Below are 17,711 nucleotides of genomic sequence, written 5' to 3'. Positions count from 1 at the left end.
TTTTCTGTCCATGAGCTGGGCTTCAGGGCCCTGCCACTTCAGCGTTTCCAAGCCTTCCTGCTTGGGTCTGTTTTGGAAACGTCTAGACTCCCCGCACACGCCTGCTCCCCGTTTAATTCGTCCTGTTGTGGGGGGGGGGAGGTATTATCATTTTGACAATGTCCCCACACTCCCAAATAAGTCAAGCGTCCCGTGTGTGCCAGGGGATGGAGGCCTGGGAATGTCCCCTGAACAGCCCTGGCCTTAGCAACGGGACAGTCACATCACCTTGACTGCTTGGAACATTCTCTTCAGTATGTCTCCTGTGAACTGTTGATGTGATCCCGACCCCAAAGACCATGTATAGTAGGAGATTGTCTCTGATCTGAGAGAAGCGGAGAGAAGGGAGAGATTCTGCGTCTGAAAACACATGACAAAGCCCACATGGAAAGCATAGATCTTGAAGAAGGTTTACTAGCTCTCTGCCCACAATCGCTTCCTGATTCTTTGTTCACGGTGAACTGAGAACACGCACTGTGGGTTCTAGTAGAAAACATGATGGACCCCGCCATGCCCAGTGAAGGTAAAGGGAAGTGACCCCAGCCCCAGGCCCCAGGCCCCAGGCCCACGTGGCCACCCTGAGCCTGAACAGAAAGAAGGACTCCAGGAGGGTTTTGTCTGTATCTCTAGTGCCCCCTGAGTCTGGGGAACTGTGCCCTTTCCTGGGGTCTCGAGTCCCGAGGGCTCCACGGGGCCTGCATCACCTCTGTGGGCACGTTGCACCTGTGAGGAGGTGCTGTGTTCCCTCCTTGGGGCCTGAAGCCCTGTTTGGGTTAAGAAGCCACATAGGCAGCTCCCAGGATGGGGCTCACCAGCACCCACCTTGTGCAGCAAGGGGCACCCCTGGGCCCCACTGGACCAGTGCGTCAGGCCTGGGGGCCCAGGCAGGGAGAAGGAGGGCTCTGGAAGGCTGCTGGGTCTCAGTGCCTCTGCTCAGGGTTGAACATGTTGCCCAAGGCACTGTTCACCGTTCACAGCCACTCTGCATGCTCCAGGACCCCTTGCCTACCCCACAGCCCTGACCTTGCCAAGCCAGCAGGGACTCAGGGGTCCAGTGAGTGGCTGGGGGCCTTGGGTACGGAGGGAGTACCACTGAAAGGGACAAAGCATCACGCTGACAGTGGGAGGGCTCCTGGGGCTGCTTATCTGGGCATCTGCTGTTTTGTCTCCCTCCCTGGGCCCATCCCCTAATGGGGTCTCTACCCATTTCCGCATCTAAGGCAGGGGGTCTTTCCTGAGTCTCTCCCCAGTGATGACTTCTCAAGCTTAGAGGAGACCTTTGTGGATTCTCATCCTTTTATGAACCGAGTCCCAGCCTCCTCCCACCTCTCCCTTCATGGCACCCCTGCTTCCCACTCACCTCCCCCCTCTTTCCCGCCTAGGGGGAAGAACTCCCTTCTCACCCGTTGAGCGTTCTTGGGAACATCCTGTCTGCTGTGAGCGAGCTGGGTGGGTTCGGGTCTCTGGAACGAGCTGACTTCATTTCACAGCTCTGTGTGGGGGCTGTAGCTCTGTTCCCTGCTGTCACCACCTGCCCCCACCCCCCGCCATCCCCACATGGGGTTCTAACAAGCCCCACCTGTTTGCACTCCACTTGGGGCAGCCACAAGCATCACCTCCTGGACCTGCCCTTGACCTTTCCCAAGCGGGGCCGGCCCACTGATCTGAGGTGAACGGGACCCCCCCTTGGTAGGTGAGACTGAAGTTTCAAGGAGGTAATTGTGCCTTGAGGCGGGATAGCTGGAGGAAGGGGACGGTGGTCTGCACCTTATGGTAAGACAGAGTCCTCAGATCCACTGATTCATCTACACACGTGGGGAAGTATGTTTGCTTTGATGAAATACAGATATTCTGGTGGTGGGGGAGACAATCTAAACTTTGGGAGGTGACTATGGCTCACGTATAGTCACTTTCTCAGAGATGTCATGATGATTAAATTACCTTCCTGAGTACGCAGTCGCACACTGGCAGCGTCGTCTCTGCATGAGCAGATTCCGCCTGTTGAGCAAACAGTGTGCGTTTTCAAGGTTAAAGTTGGGGAACTCTGCAAAGCTATTTCATTAGCAGAAACACCCATTTGTGCGCCCAGACGCCGGCTGGCTTTCTGACGACTTTCTCGTGCTTTTTGTGGAGTTGTCCAGGCACACCCATCTAATCGTAACCCGCTGCTCGCAAGGTTACGTTTTCTTTTTGAACTTCTGTTGTTGTCAAATTAATATAATATGCTCTCAATTATCCACATAAAAGGAGAGAGGCGCCCAAGCAGGGAAAGTAAATTTGCAATTAATTTCCTAAATTATTGCTCTTTTTATATGATGGACAAGTCGCTTTTCTCTTTTGACTCAAGGGTTTTGTATGTCCTGGAGGGAGGGCTGGGCGGATCCCCAGGACAGGCCACTCCCAGGTGTTCACACACCTGGGGCAGGGCCGCAGGCAGATGTTCTGTGGGCTCGTGGAGTGGCCTCGGTGGGTGCTTAGGGGTCCGGGGTATGTTTGGCTCTTTCTTGTCAAGGAGAGTCCACTAATCTTCTCGGTCTCCCGAGATCCCATTGGTGACCTAGTTGGGGTCTCCCAAAAAGCAGACCATAAGATAAGAACCCAGGGGGAGGTAGCGTATGTGGGCGGAGACCCCAGGAGCCATGAGAAAGGGAGCAGCGAGGGCGACAAGGCAGGGAGGAAGCTGCCCAGGTGTGTTAATGAGAAAGTTGCCACTGTTGGGGTCTGCACTCAGTGCCTCTGGGGACCCTCTAAGGCATTGTGTGGAGCTCATCTTGGAATTACCCCACTGAGGGTTGAAGAAGCTGGGGTATTTAGTTGAGCGTCACTGCAGCCCACACAATGACCAAGCAGTCTTCTTACGTCCAGAGAGAGACAAGAGGCCACTGGCATGCCGAGTGGAAAGGAAGAAGTAGGACACCAACGACATGTGCCACAAGTGGGAACCCCTTGGCCAGAAAGTTTTTACTGCATAAGGTCACCAAGGATGACAGAGACTCATCCCATGATTCCCTGGGGGAAGTGAACTGTGCGTTTTAAATGTTGAAAAGTGCCTGGCCTCTCAGCTTAGACACAAACTTACAGGAGGCCAGGTGGGAGGGCTGGCCTCGGGGTCAGGAGACCAGGCGTCCTGCCAGCAGTCGAGCTCCAAGGAGCTCCGACGGCTCATCCTTTAGTTTGGGCACCATTTCTCCGTTGGCGAAAGGAAGGGGTGCCTGGACGTCCCCTTAGTAAACCTCCTGGGTCTCAAACTCTGACTTTCACGGTCCTTTCTAGCCCAGACTTTTCAGGAGACCCTGTAGGACCTGGTCAGCCCTAGAGTCCTCAGGAACACTCACTTCAGCAGGGCCCTGGGTGTGGGAGCCAAGCGGGTGTCCCCACAAGTGCATGAACACGTGGGCCTTCAGATTGACCGAGACTATTTACTGCTCGAGGGCATGGGGCCTGTGACTACTCACCTCAGCGTGAAGACATTTTTATTAAATCATAAGAGCCCTGAGGAATTTCCCTTTCCTTTTTTTTTTCTAAAGGGGGAGTCAGTACAACTGGATTTTTGAGTTCATGCAAGAAACACTTGAATCATTTGACTTTTTTTTCCTTTTCAATTTTCAACCTCTTGTGTTCACATTGGAGCTTGTGAAGGTAGTATTTTCCATGATTAAGTTTTCCTCAAACACATTACAGGTACCAATTTGATAATCCAGTGTGTCCCTCTTCGGACAGTGGTCCCTCTTGGGAACCCCCCAGCTCCCAGCCGGGACTCCTACCTGGTGACACCTAGAGGCAGAGAAAGGAGGTACCGAGTATGATATGAATCATACTCTGTCATGCACCATTGGGGCACAGGGACAGTGCACGTCCTCCTCCGTGCGGGGGGCCTTTCCGTCCTTCTACCCTCAGGGCTCTCTTGGCCACTCAAAGTTGCTGTTGGCTAACAAGCCGCAACCATCCACCCCCCCCCCCCAACTTGGGACAGTATGTGCTGTCTCCAAGTGTGAACCCTGCAAGTCCTTGGTCTCTTGTTTTCGACTGAATATAACCTGATTGCCTCAGTTTTGTCTGCCATGAAATGGCACACTTATGCACCCTCTAGAGAGCAAGGCGGATATGAACGAGTGACTTGGGGGTTGGCGAGTCGCCCACATTTCAATTATTTAAGGATTTCTGCCGCTATGCAGGACCCAGGCAGGGCTTCCATGAACACTCAGAGCTCGCTAAGACCTTCGCAAGTGGCTAGAGCATCTGGGTAGGGCAGTGCAAGTGCGAGGTATGGTGTCCCTCATCCTTGCCCGTCTGAAGACACCACTGGACAGGGTTCTGTCTAAGTTGCCGGGCTAGCAGTCTTCCCATCCCAGAGCGGACACCTCCACAGCGGAAACTGTTCGGTTCAGGTTCGGTGGTCGCATTCCTGGGATGTGCAGAAATCACCCCCGTGGGCTCCAATGGAGCCATCTTGCCTGTGTTCTATGGCTACACAGGATTTACAATTAGGAGATTTAGAATGGGATCCCTTTGCCGTCAACAGGATTCTGGTACCAGTGGCTTTTGCTTTACATGAAAACTTTGGGCTTGAAGTGTCATCTCTAAATCACACTCAGGGCAATTAATTTTAAATCCCAAGGGGAATTTCCTTGAGGACTTTGGGGTAGACGCCTTTGCATTTCATTCATATAGGCAGAGTGCCTGGGTTTCCCTAGCATTGGGTGGGTTCATGAAATGCTGGAGGCGGAGGAGGTGGGTAGTGAGGCAGGAGGATGCAAAGCAGGCGGGCCTCCCTATCCTGGAACCCCCAAGAGGGAGAGGGTCTTTGGATTTGGGGCCAGGCGTGTGGGACCCTCCCAGTGGGGTAAAGAGGGATGCCCTTGGGCCCAGGGCATCCAGGGCCTGACAGCCCGAGAGAGCCAGAGAGCGGTTTGGGGCCTGCAGGCCTGGGGACCCCAGACTGGACACCATGCCCACTATATCAGGGGTCTGCGGGATAGAGAGTCTGAAGGGATGGCGGAGCCCCAGGGGCCTGGTCTGTGACGAAGGGTGGACAGAGGGATGGGGAGCCGGAAGGACCCGATGATGGGAGAGGATTCGAAGAACCAGAACAGAAATTGGGCCTGGAGGACAGAAGTGAAGGAAAGAAGCCAAGAGAGAAAATGCGAACAGAGCAGAAGAAAATGATAGAAGAAAAGCCCCCGGAGGGGAGAGGGCAGACAGAGGAAAGCCTCGAGGAAGGGGGGGGGGGGGAAGAGAAGCCAGCAGAAATGAGCGGGTCCGGGCCGAGGGGAACCCTCGGGAAGCCGCCCGGGCATGCAGGTGGCACTGTGCTGATGAGAAGGGCCTGGCTGCTGGGCCAGCGGTTCTCCCAGTTCTAGAGGGAACACTGAGGGGGCTGGCCGAGGGGGCTGCAGAGGCCCGGAGTAACAGCACCTCCTCCTTCCGGGGCTCCAAACCACCAGATTCAGGAGGAAATGCTGCAGCTTAATCAGAATTATTTACAAGATAATGGTCCATTGTTTGCACTAAGACAGATGTTGTCTGTGGGAACTTTGTGTTTTATGCTCCTTCCCCTGCTCTGCCTTCACTCGGTGCAGATGGGATCGAAGTAATGTGAGTTATTATTCCAGGGACTGCAAAGTCGGAGGCGCCTTCATCCCAGCCGGGGCTCGGCTGGGCAAACGAGCTGGGCTGGCATCGGCGGTGGGGAGGTGGGTCACTGCCGGCCGTGGGCCAGGCGGGGCCTCTGGTCTCCCCGTAGCCCCTCCAAGCAGCCTGTGATTAAGAAGGTCTTGTTTCCTTGGGGGGCGGGCCCGTGCAATCGCCTTGTCTGGTGGACAGGAAGGGCGCGCTCTGATTAAGGTGCACTTGCTGTTTGCTGAGTCGAGAGGTCACCACTGACATCGCAAATGAGGGTGGCCATCTGGCCCTCTGCTTGCCAAAAGGAAAGAGCGGCCCCTCTGGGGTAGAGGCTTGGAGCCCTCCTACCTCTTCTTTTTTAACTGACGAGAGAGCTTGCTTTTGATCCTGTTCGAGGGGCCAGGTCTGGACTTGTGACTCCATCCTTCCTCCTCCAAGGGCACGGATGGCCAGATGAATGCTGGTTTCCCCTACTGGCCTGGGGAGCCACTTGTCCCAAACGAGGAAAGATGGGGCGGGGTCTCTCGGTTTCAGGGGGGCTCCCAGCCTCACCCGCCCTCTAGGCAGGTGGGCTCCCAGCCTCGCCCTGGGCTCCCACCTGCCTAGTGCCGCCCCCTTCACGTAAAGCCCCTGAAGCCAGCTGATCCTTCTTCGGCACTCTAGGGTCACCAGCCACGCCAGCCACCTCTGCCCAACCTAGTTCACTGCGTCATCAGAGCCCATCTTCTGAGTGAGAAACTGAGGCCAAAGGATTGTTGGGTGACTTGGCCATTTTCTCCTCGGTGGAGAAGCCTTCCAACGCCTCCAGTCGGGACCACCCCCCTCTGAACCTCGGCTGTGCCCGGGGCATGAGGGTAGCTGTCCGCAGCATCAGGGAGGGGGATGCAGTGAGATGCTTGTGTCTGGTGACCAGCACAGGCTCACCACCCAGTACCAGCTAATCATACTGCCTGTACAAATTGCATTTCCAACATCAGGCTGTGACCAAACAAAAAATCGCTACCTTTGGAGGCGAAAACCAACCAGCGGTAGAGAAGAGAAGGACGCTTTCAATGGCAAGCAAAGTGGAATCAGGCCGGCTAGTTGGACAGCGAAGAGGAAAAGTCAGGTGGCTGTCGCTCCTAACCCTGCACTCAGCTCCTGGGCGCCTGAGAGAAGTTTCCCCAAAATCGGCCATCACCCAAGGTTTCATCCCATTCACGCCCCAGTGGGTTGGCTCGAGTGTTTAGGAAGATGACTTTCCCCCCTGTAATCTCCCCACGCCCAGGGGATGACCCCCTTAACGTTAGCAGCAGGATCCGATCCTCTGAGCTATCCCTCCATCTGCCAAGGTTGTTTTAAAATAATAACTACTTACTGTGTGCCAGGACCCACTCCCGCTCTAAGTACCTTAGAGAGGATAATACAGACGAGATGCTTCCATTTAACTCTCCTAAAACTCCCATGAGGTAAAAGCACTTAGTCTTCTACCCATTTTACACCTGGGAAGGTAGAGGCCCGGAGAGGCCGCGTAGCTGATCCCGGCTGACGCAGCCAGCACGTCAGGGCGCTGAGAGTCAAGGCCAGGCAGTGGACATCCCCGAGCGTGACCTTCCTGCTTCCTCTCCTTGTGGGTGGCCGGTGCTTTCCCCTGCCTGTCATCCTTGTTTGAGATGCATTGAAAATGAACAACACAACCAAGAAATACACAAAAATAGCTCGTTCCTGCCAACTCCAGCTCTGGGGCCAGGGAGAGGAGGAGGGTGATTGCAAGCAGAGATTCAATCCCAGAACCTGGACTTGACCCCCGGGAACAGGCAAGCACAGGGTGCCAGGGGGTGGGGTCAGGTGACCCAGCTGGCCCAGAACTGTCCGAGCACCCCTATTCCCATCCCCGTGGTGTCCTCACCTCTCGCTAAGTGACAGCGTAGCATTGGACCATACCAAGATTCCTTTCATCTCCCAGCCCGAGAACCAGTTATTCTTGGAACTGTATTTATTCAGTCCCGTTCAGCCTCAGGAAAAAACTCCCCCCGCAAATGAGCGGGCCTCAGGGAAACCTGACCCCTCACCTTGCAATTGTTCCCCGGGGTCCAGGTGGGGGAGAGCGGAGAGTGGGTGGCCCAGGGCACCAGCGGGCCCTCCCTCCGGTGCTGCCTCAGGCCCAGCCCCCAGCTGCGAAAGCAGCAGAGGTCAGACTAGAATAATATTTATCAACCTTATTCTCACTGTGTCAGGCTCTGCCCAAACCCCGGCATCGCTGGAGATCACAGATCATGTCTTTTAAGGTCCCACAGAGCCGCCTCACATGTGACCAATTACCTCTGTCAAGCGGGGGGGAAGGAGGTCCCGCCTCGGTGGGTGGGATCTGAACTTGAGCTTCCAGAGGTCCGTGACTGGGATCTTAGGCCTTTGAGCCTGTCACTCCCCTATAGCCAGACCTTTTCTGTTAAAACTGTTTAAATTACAAACCAGTAATAAAAGGATCATATGTGTTTCCCACCGAACAGGTTCTTTAGGGCTATTATGATAATTAAAAACATATGGTGCCTGTGCCAGTCAGAGGGAACCGCAGATGTACAAATTAGGTATTATATAAGGGTTTTCTGCTTTTGCCCTTTTAAAAACGTCAGGCTGGAGAAGTTTAAAGAGATAAAATGGCAATTGTGCAGATAGTAGGTAGCATTTGGGTTTTAGAATCATTAAATATATAAACCCTTTTCTTTTGGCTTAATAGGAATAAACAGGTCCTGATAACCGATGGAGGGGCCAGAACGTGGAGAGCCCCGAGGTGAGCCGACAGAGGCAACACTTGCCACCTCACAGGGTCTCAGATACCGTGAAATCTTTTGCATTTTTTATGACGTTGTTCTGCACAAAGAGGATTATATTTACTAAATATTGAATTATATATTAAAATTGGATCGAGGGCAGCAAAGATAAGGATTTCGTTACATCAAAGTTTTACTTTTTGGAAAGCAAAGATGCAAGTATTGATTAGTCTAGAAGTAGTCATTTGTTTTCATTTAAAATATGCAATTGATTTTGAGAAGGTGATAAATACTGCTAATAAAAAAAAAAAAATTGGGAGGATTTCCATGGCTCGCCGTCAGTGGCTTTCCAACGCAGACCGTACGAGGCAGCCGAGTTCTACCGAGTCGGTCATAGTGAAAAGAGGTGAGCCCACTCGTATTGGGCTGCCTGGGGACACTGGCAATATCCAGCCGTGCTCGGGGGCAGCTGAGATGACAGGCCCTCAGTCCCGATGCATGGGGACCCGGGCTAAGCAGCCAAGGATTTATTTAGCACTTCCCTGTTATGTGTCTCTGCTACAGAAACCCATCTGGACCGCCCTAAAGAAGGAGGTGATGAGTGAACAGCTCTGCTCCTCAGGGCCTCTACTCTGCTCCCATGGCCTCCCCGAGACGCTCCCAGCCAGAACCAGGATGACCTTGTCCCAGACCGGCACCCCTTCCTCCATGTGACGTGGTAGTGTCTCCATAGGAAAGTTAAGCAGAGAGTCAAATAACTAATCACTAGGAATGCATGAGCAGAGAAGAGGTTCTGATTATCCAGAAGCCCAGAGCACTCAGATAACCAGAATTGGCTTATAATCGGAAACTGCCCCTTCTCGAGCATCCTGGCCTAAGCAAGTCTGGGCTCTCGGGGAAAAGCATCCTTTGAAATGGGTCATGCGGCCACATCCCTACTTGGGTCTCGAGTTCGTCTGCTTGGCTCCTCTCCTTTGCCCCCACCCTTTTCATGGCACAAAAGGTCCACTGTCCTCCTGTGCCCTTTCCTTCGGGTGGCCGTGACCTGGCCTGCCTCTGGGTTAATTTAACAGGATAAGTCAGAGCAGGGTTCTTGGGCCGTCTATCTACTCCCCAACCTACGGCTCAAGCAGGCCTGATTTTCTTCCTCAGGGGACATCTGGGGACATTGGGAGGTGCCACTGGCATCTAGTGGGTGGAGACTAAAGATGCTGTTCAACATCCCATGGTGCACAGGGCAGGCCAAGAATTATCCAGCCCAAGATGTCAGCTTAGTGCCAGGGTTGAGAAGTCCTGGGACACAGGTAGGAGAACCAGGCCTTCGAGTGTAATTCCAAGCTGGGTAAATGGTGACAAGCCAAGTGACAAGGGTTAGCCGGCATCCGGCTTGCTCCCAGAGCACCCTCCCCGCCAGGTCCCCTCACCTGTGCACACGCTCACGCTTTTGTGAGAATCTCTGCAAGAGACCCGGTGGGCTGGGAGATCGAAACTTCCAGTCGAGTAACCCAACACATTCCCCTCCCCCCCCCCAACTCAGACTAGCAAGGTAGGGGGGCTGCGGGGAGGGCGGCAGCTGAGCCGACAGCCGGAAGTCAGCCTTTTTCTTGTCCCCGGTGAGTGATAGCAAGCCCGCAGTGGTGTTGTGCATGTAGGTATTACCACTTTAACTTTTACTGAGGTAAAATAACACCTTGTCACTCAGTGCAAGTACCAATCACGAAATGAATTAATTGTAATAACCGTTGTCAACAGAACAAAGGACTTGTTGCTTTCCTAAGCAGATTTCAGCGCCACTGAGAACTATATACAAACGTTCCCATTGGGCAGGCCGGCGGCAACTAGTCAGAACATAATTGTATCTGTCTATCTCTTTACTTTGTTTTTAAGGGTGAAGGAATCGAGTTAAAAACCTATATTTTAAACATATCAATAAATATACCCCTTTTTGTGTTTGTGACGTCTCCTCAAAAACACGGAGTCTTTAATAAATTGGCCATGAAAATAGCGTTTGCTGCTGACGGTCCCCAATAAGGGCCAGCTGTAGAGGCTGCCTGTTGACTCCAAGTCGTGAAGGGAATTATGCCCAATTACCCTCCCATAAAACACCCTCTCATTTCTTGGAGTTATCAAAACACATCCCGTGGACAAGCGGTCAGCTGTCCCCCTGCTCCTCAAAAGAAGGCAAGTGGGGCTCACGCTGGGCCCGCGGAGCTCTAACTGCCTGCACGTCGACACCCGCGGCCTTGTTTGCAGTCAGGCTCTTTTTTACGGTCGCCTTCCCGGGTTTTCGGTCCTTGCCTTTTCACGTCTGTAGCACATTTCCCTCTTGAAGAAGCCCTGTGGCTGCTCTTCTAAGTAAAGCGTCCCTCCCGAGGAGGAAGCAGGAGCAGGCCTGGGGGGTTGGGTCTCTTGGGAGTCTGGTTCCCACCGTGGGCCCAGCGAAGCGGAGTTCGCCTCCAGTGGGGGTGCGTGTGTGAGGCTCGGGAGCGACCAAGAAGCTGCGGGTGGTACATGTCTTTGTGGGTCTGCTCCGGGCTTTGTTGAGGTTAGAAGTCGGGAGCTTCCCAAAGAAGAACCCAAGGAAACCGCGAGGCCTTTGAGCTCGACCGGCTCAACCTTTGCCAGGGCGGGTCGTGAGCGACCGATCGCGCTGTTCAGCACAGGACGCAGGGCTGCTCGTGGGGGCTGTGTCTGGGCCACCTGCCTGGTGCGGCCCCCACGCTTCTCCTGGTCCTCCCACGCCTTCCTTCTGCTGCTTCTCCGTGCTCTTTGGCCAGTGTGGCCTTGGCATTCGGCTTCCTCTCAGAGTCTCAGGCCTGTCCCATCAGATGCAAAGGTCACCCCGCAGCATCTTGGGTGCCCCTTAGGCAGACTGCTTTATTTTTGGAGCTCGGTGAGGCTTAAATTGGTTCCTCCATAATGAAATTAAAGATTCCTAGACTATCAGAGCTATGGGTAATCTTAGAGGTCATCTTTGAGATGCAAATTAGGGGAAGAATTTGCCCTTGCTTGTTGAGTGAGAGACAAGGGTCAGTGCTATTTCCAAGCGTCCAGGCAGGTCCGTGTAACTGGCCATCGTTCTGCCTTCTGGGGCAGCCCTGGGCAGCCTCCCCTTCTTGGGTATCTGGACCCAAGCGGGGGAAATGTTCCTGTGGCTTGTCCTTGCAACGTTGGGGCACATTTTACCCCTTTTAAACTTCCCCTGCAGAGGGCTTGGCCACTTCAGAAGCATGGGTAAGGGGAGGCGGCTTTGAATGCAGCCTGGGCTCAAATGGGCTATGCATTCAGATTTGTAGTCATTTCTGGCTAGAACCAGGTACCACTTGCAAAATTGCTGAGAACAACCCTCCTCTAGAAACAGAAATCTCCTTCCCGCTACCTGAGGCTGCTCTGCTCTGCCGGGGACCCAGCTCTGCAGCCTGCCTTGGGAAGGCAGGTTCATGGGTGCACAGCCCTGGGAGAGACAACTCCCAGCCATGCGAAGGGGCCGGACCCCTGACTTAGGAGCAGGCTGTAAAGCCCAAAGAAGCCCAAAGGGGAAACAGATGTGGGCTCTGGGGAAAGGACAGAAAGGCCAGAAACTCTGGGGGTTCCCATGTCCTCTGGCCCCGGACCTCACCTTCCACTCGCCACCGGCGTTGTTCAGTGTTTTCCCAAACTTTCTTGAAAAGGAGAAGATTCTGGGACAGGGAATGTGTGCCATCACGGGTTCATTTATTTAGCACACGCTGAATTGTTCCAGAGATTGGAGAGCTGGTCACCAACAAGTCAGCCAAGATGATGGCCCTTGTAGGGCACATTCTATGAGAGAACACTGACAATAAAGAACAAATATAAGTTTAGCTTCTGATAAGTGACCGCCAAGATGATGAAGAATTAGCAAGATCAGTGTCATACACCGTGAAGGTCAGAGAGACCCTCTCTGAGGAGGTGATGTTAGAGGGAGTCCTGGGTGACAAGAAGGAGCCAATTTTGCAAAGATCAGGGAATACATGTCCTGAGGAGAGGAGAGCAAAGACAAAGACCCGGAGACAGAGAAGGGACAGAGCATCAAGGGGCGTCTTGGATCTCCAGACACTGAGATTTCATTCAAGCTTCTCCCTGGCGCTGACCGGTCAACAGAGTTGGGACTGGGGCTTTTCCCCTTATTTTCCCTAGTACTGGTGCCCCAGAGCACCTTCTTGTTCCTGGGACTGACCAGCCATGTTGGAGGACCACTGGATCTAAGGGAGGCACCGTGAGCAGGGAAGCGGTGGAAACTCAGAGAATTTGTCACATGACCTTGGGAACATGGCGCCACAGATAAAAGAGCCATCCCACAACTCCTCAGAGAGGAGAGGAGTCTCTCATTTCCACAGAACAAATCTGTCCATGGCCAAGTTCATTCTTTTGACTACAGCCTGCCCAGTATCCTTTTGGGTATCCCATGGATAGAAAGCTGGAGCTAGTCCAGACTCATAATGGCCACACCCAACAAATTCACCTGGAAACATGAGCCCATCCCTTGGAAATCTGAGTCAAGCTTCCTTGGAGAAAGGCAGATGAATCTCCACTAATGATTGCTGCTCAGACCAGCCTGCGGCTATGAAGTTCCAGCCCATGCTGACCTTGACCGGCACTGGGTTCAGCTTCTCCTCAATACCTTCCAACACAGGGGCCATGATGGCAGGTGCCGCTACCCAGAGGTGCAGGGAGAACCATTGCCAAGACTGGCTGTCTGTTGTCTTTTCAGGATCCTGTTCTTGCAAACTGCTTTCAAATGAATAGCTATTTCTGGATGATTTTTTTTAGTGTTCTTCTCCCAGCTGGTTGCTCTATTATTTGCATCTCATGCCGTTCTGGCCTCCATGGGAGACAAGAGGTAGCCCACCTTTCGTATTAGCTGCCACGCTATCAGTTTCCCAATATTAAAAGGTGAAATTAGGAACTATAGCAACCTTAAGACACCCTGTCTGCTTTCAAAGTGAGAAGGTAAGTGAAAAAGCTGCCTTTGCCCCCTAGCGTTATTTATGATATTCTCTACGTAAAAGCGTGGATTTGCAGCTGGGCCAGAGGACCAGGATAAGCGTGAACAAAGAGTGGGGGAAAAGACCCTTTAAGGAAGGGGACAGAGCTCCCAGATGGGTTCCTCTGCAGAGAAGGGCCCAGAAGTATGACCCCCCAAATCCCCTGCCTTCCGCCGTTCGTCTACACCTTGCCTTGGGGAGGCTGGCTTGGGGAGTGCAACCCTAGTGTGGATGGTTGGTCCTAACAGCTGAGACCTGCCCCCTTCACTGCTGCCAAAGGTCAACCTCAAGTCAATGGGCTGGAACGACAGCAAGAGGGTTCAGGGTAGAGAGGCGTCACTGCCAGGCCTTTCTGGGTTCTGCCCAGCTCTTGTTACATGGGTGCTCACACGGAAGTAGGTCTTTTGGCTACAGGCCCCTTTGGTGCTATGCTGGGGAGCACTCAGAACAGGCCGGGCCGTCGTTTATGAACGAAACTGAGTGTGGACACTTTACCAGGATCAAGTATATGTCTGTGTATTTTTAACACACATATAGTGTAATACATAAATACAAAGATAATACAAATATTTTTATTCAATGAATTTGATTCATTGGCTTCTGCTGAATCCTGCTGGATTTATTTCACAGGTGGGAAGTGAAGACAGAACCTGGCTTGAGTTTAGTCAAGTGCAGCCCTCCGTTGAAAAGTGGTAGCAGGAAGGCTGTGGGCTGTGGTTTGTCATCTGGGCTCAGCATTGCAAAGACATGTCTATACGGGCACGGGTCTACACTGGCTTGCCTCCAGTTGTGCAGCCGCAACCTCTCCCTGCTGCAGTCTGTGCAGAGGATTACTGAGTTTGCAGGAAAGAGAGTCAGGAGTCGTTCATTTACTGACTCGTGCATTTATTCATTGCTCCATTCAACGAGTGTTTATTGAGTGTCTCCTATATACTGGTCACTCCCTAGGCATTAGGACACAGCTGTGAACCAAATGGCCACAGTCCCTAGCCTGTGAACCTCACCCCGCTTTTCTCTGCCTTCTGGGCTTGTAACTCCTCCGAGGGCCCTTCTCAAGGGATAAGACCTCCCTGATGTAGCTTGGAATCGTGCACTGACTCCTGCGTGGAGGGAGGCCACTGTCCTCCCATCCAGAGCCCAGCGCTGGCTGTGACCCCACGTGGTTCCGCCAGCCCCCGTGCGCGTCAGGTATTACAGAGAGCGAAATCATCTCAAGGAAGCAGCCACATCTTCCTGCATTCATTCTTTTAGCAGATATTTCCTGAGGGTACTGGCGAGCCAGATCCCTCTCTAGGCGCTGGGATCGCCAGCCATCAAGAGGAGAGACAGCCCTGCCTTCAGGGAGCTCACGTTCTAGGGGGTGAGGCGGGGGGGGGGGGGTGGGCAATCAACAAATCAAATAACTAGTCAGTCAGAGGGGTGAGACTCTGGAGAAAAATAAGGCATATAGGAATTTGGGGAGTACGGGGGTGGCGTTGCTACTTTTCACGGGATGCCTAAAAGGTGACGTTCAAGCAAAGCCATGAAGGAGGCCAGTGGGTTAGCTGGGGGGATCTGGGGAGCACAAGCCAGGCAGGGAACAGCAAGGGCTGACACCCTGAGGCTGCGAGTTTGTCTGTACACTTGGGGGGACGCCAAAGAAGAGACTCGCAGAAGAGGGGACAGGGACAGGCCATGGACCTGTAGAGCTGTCTAAGGACTCCAGCCACCGCGGTCCCGCAGCCCCGAGCTCAGAAGGGCCCTGTGCGCCGTGTGATGCGCCTCAGTCACTGTCCTGAAATTCTGACCGATGTTGGGAGCGGGGGCCCTGCATTTTTACTTTGCAGGGGGCGCCACAAGATATGTAGTGGTCCTGATCCCAGCTTTACATCTGGAGGGTGTGAGTGACACGGAGGTGCCGTCTGCACTCTGCTGGCTGCTGGGCAGGGTGGGAGGCAAGAATGGGAGTCCCGATGTAACCATTTAACTTCGGCGTCTTTCAGCCATCTTCTCTGCTTGCCTTCTCTTCCTCCCCTTGCCGGCAATAGACAGCTGCCCAGTGGGTATGGGGAGGTTCTGTTCTGGTCTCAGAAGGCCACGTCTACACCGGCCATTTTCATACCTGACCCCCTGGGCTAGGTGGCTAGGTTCTGTCCCCAGCAGTGGGGCCCCGCTGCGCTGCACCAGCCACACCCTCCCCTCAGCTCCCCTCCGTGGCCCAGTACACACCTGCCCTGGGCTGGCTGCATGGCCAGGTCTGCGGGGTTCACTTCCTGCAAAGCTGCCCACTCTGCAAGACGGTAGGACCCGTCTCTCGTCCCAGGCAATGCTCTGTATAACTCCGCCATTTTCCTAGGTCAGCGGCTGGAGCAGAGGCCCTGGCTGTGTCCGGGCTGGTGTGGTTCTTTAGGAAAGCGCACCCCAAGCCTGCACGTCCCTGCCTCGGTTTCCTTGATCACACGCCCCTCAGAGTTGCACTTTAAACACGCTTCTGTGGCCTGTTTTTATTTGCTTGGGATGTGAAGCCTGTTTATTTCATAAATACTTTGATATGCTTTGCAGAGAGTATCTTGAAAAATGGCCCTTTGATTTAAATAAGAAATGAAAAAAAATCACCAACTCTTCAACTTTTATTGTTTTTTTTCCCCCTTTTCATTTCAATACCCCGTCTCTTTAATACCAAAATATCACACATAGAAAGGCTTCAAAAATTAGATGGGGGTGGAGTGGTGATTGTAGCGTAAATTTGCTTCCTGGCTGAGGCCTTGTATGCCAAGTTTTAGCCTGAATTACATATTTACAGCTGAGTTATAAAGCCCTGAGAAACAGGATTTATCATGGAAATAGTGACACCGCCTCACCCAGCCTGGTGTTCTTGGGGACGGTGGTAATATACTGTGCGGAGAAATCAGTTCATTAGTTAGTTATAAACAAAGGACAGAGATAGTAAATTAGAGTAGGTATTTCAGTGGTTTTCCATGTATTTATGACACCAAAATATGCGGCTGCATTTTATTCCTTGAGATAGTATTTAAGTATTTCAGATTTAAAGCGCGTTTTTAGATATGGCCGTGGAGCGTTTTTAGCCTCGGTCCTTCTTGTTCTTCTGTAGTTTTATTCGTGGTATTTTCTTCCTTCTCTGTTGCTCATTAGAAAAATGTTAAAAATCCATTTTCGTCTGATTAATAATAAAGCTGATCACATGTAACCTAATTTTCATTCCGTGCTGCCCCTGTCTGTGGAGTCATATACAAAGTGACCTTTGAATCGCCAGTGGACTCATAAAGTACAATAAGCACCATTGTCCTGTCAAAAATTGAAGATGTTTTACATCATTACAAAATTTAATGTTCCATCTTTTCAAATGCACTACTTTTCAAAGGCCACATTCCAATTGAAGCTCATTAAAATCAGACTCAAGTTTCCTGTGGTGGGGATGAAGAGAGTTTCTCAGGCAATGGGAGGAAAATGAATCACTCTTTTAAAACAGATATGGTTACATATTAGTTTTGAAAGGTACGGGGACGGCAGAGCCTCCGCTCGGGCAACAGTGCGGCTTTTGTGCTATGGATCCAATAACTGCCTCCTGATTCCTTTGACTTCACCCACACTGTATCCTATTTACTTATGAATAAATCAGCTCTCTAAATAAAATTGTTGTTTTAAAGTTCAGAGGTGGAATCTGAAGGGGTTTCTGGAGGAAAGCTTTAAATCTGCTCTGCCATTTCGGATTTAAAAAAAAACAAAAAACAAAAAAAAAAACGTTAATCTGACTCGGAGACCCGATAGTTTAGAAACTGAGTCACTCGAAGGGGGTTTCCTGCGTCCGTGGGGGGAGTTGGCCGGCTAAACGCTGGGCTGCAGCCAGAAATGGAGATGCCCAGCTTTACCTAAGACTCGGCTAGGTCACGTACTGGGGACGTGTGACACAACGAGACCCAGAATTCTGAGCCGGAGCAAGTGCCTGGTGTGGCAAAGAAAATGTCCTTGGGTCTTCCCGTTCAAATTCTTTCTCAGCTGTAGTCTGGGCTTCCTGCCTGTTTCTCGGCCACATCTGAATGCTGAGGGTATAGCCAGGTCCTATTTGGGTTTTTCTGCCTGATCCCACTGATACGAAGGTGCTGGGCTACATGACACGGGAGAAGATCTCTTCTCACATCAATCTTTGCCGAAGCGGTAAAATCGCTTAGAAGTCCCAATTTCACAGAAAACTAATGCATGCCCCTTGAGCTTGTGAAATACTGGCCTCCTCTTCCAGAACCATCTAGGTAGGAAAGTTGTCCACTTCCCAGTGAAGGAAGGGTGCCTGGAGGCT

General features: G+C 52.4%; 1 protein-coding gene across 10 annotated transcripts in view; it reads left to right on the top strand.

The window, feature by feature from the left end:
• ZNF536 (zinc finger protein 536) overlaps positions 1–17,711 on the top strand; it is a 438,831-nt gene that overhangs the window by 299,389 nt on the left and 121,731 nt on the right. The gene's annotated exons all lie outside the window — the stretch shown is intronic.

Source organism: Leopardus geoffroyi, chromosome E2, assembly GCF_018350155.1.
Source record: "Leopardus geoffroyi isolate Oge1 chromosome E2, O.geoffroyi_Oge1_pat1.0, whole genome shotgun sequence".
In the NCBI taxonomy this organism is placed as follows: domain Eukaryota; kingdom Metazoa; phylum Chordata; class Mammalia; order Carnivora; family Felidae; genus Leopardus; species Leopardus geoffroyi.
The sequence above is the reverse complement of the archived record's forward strand: the minus strand, read 5'-3'. Positions and strand labels throughout refer to the sequence as shown.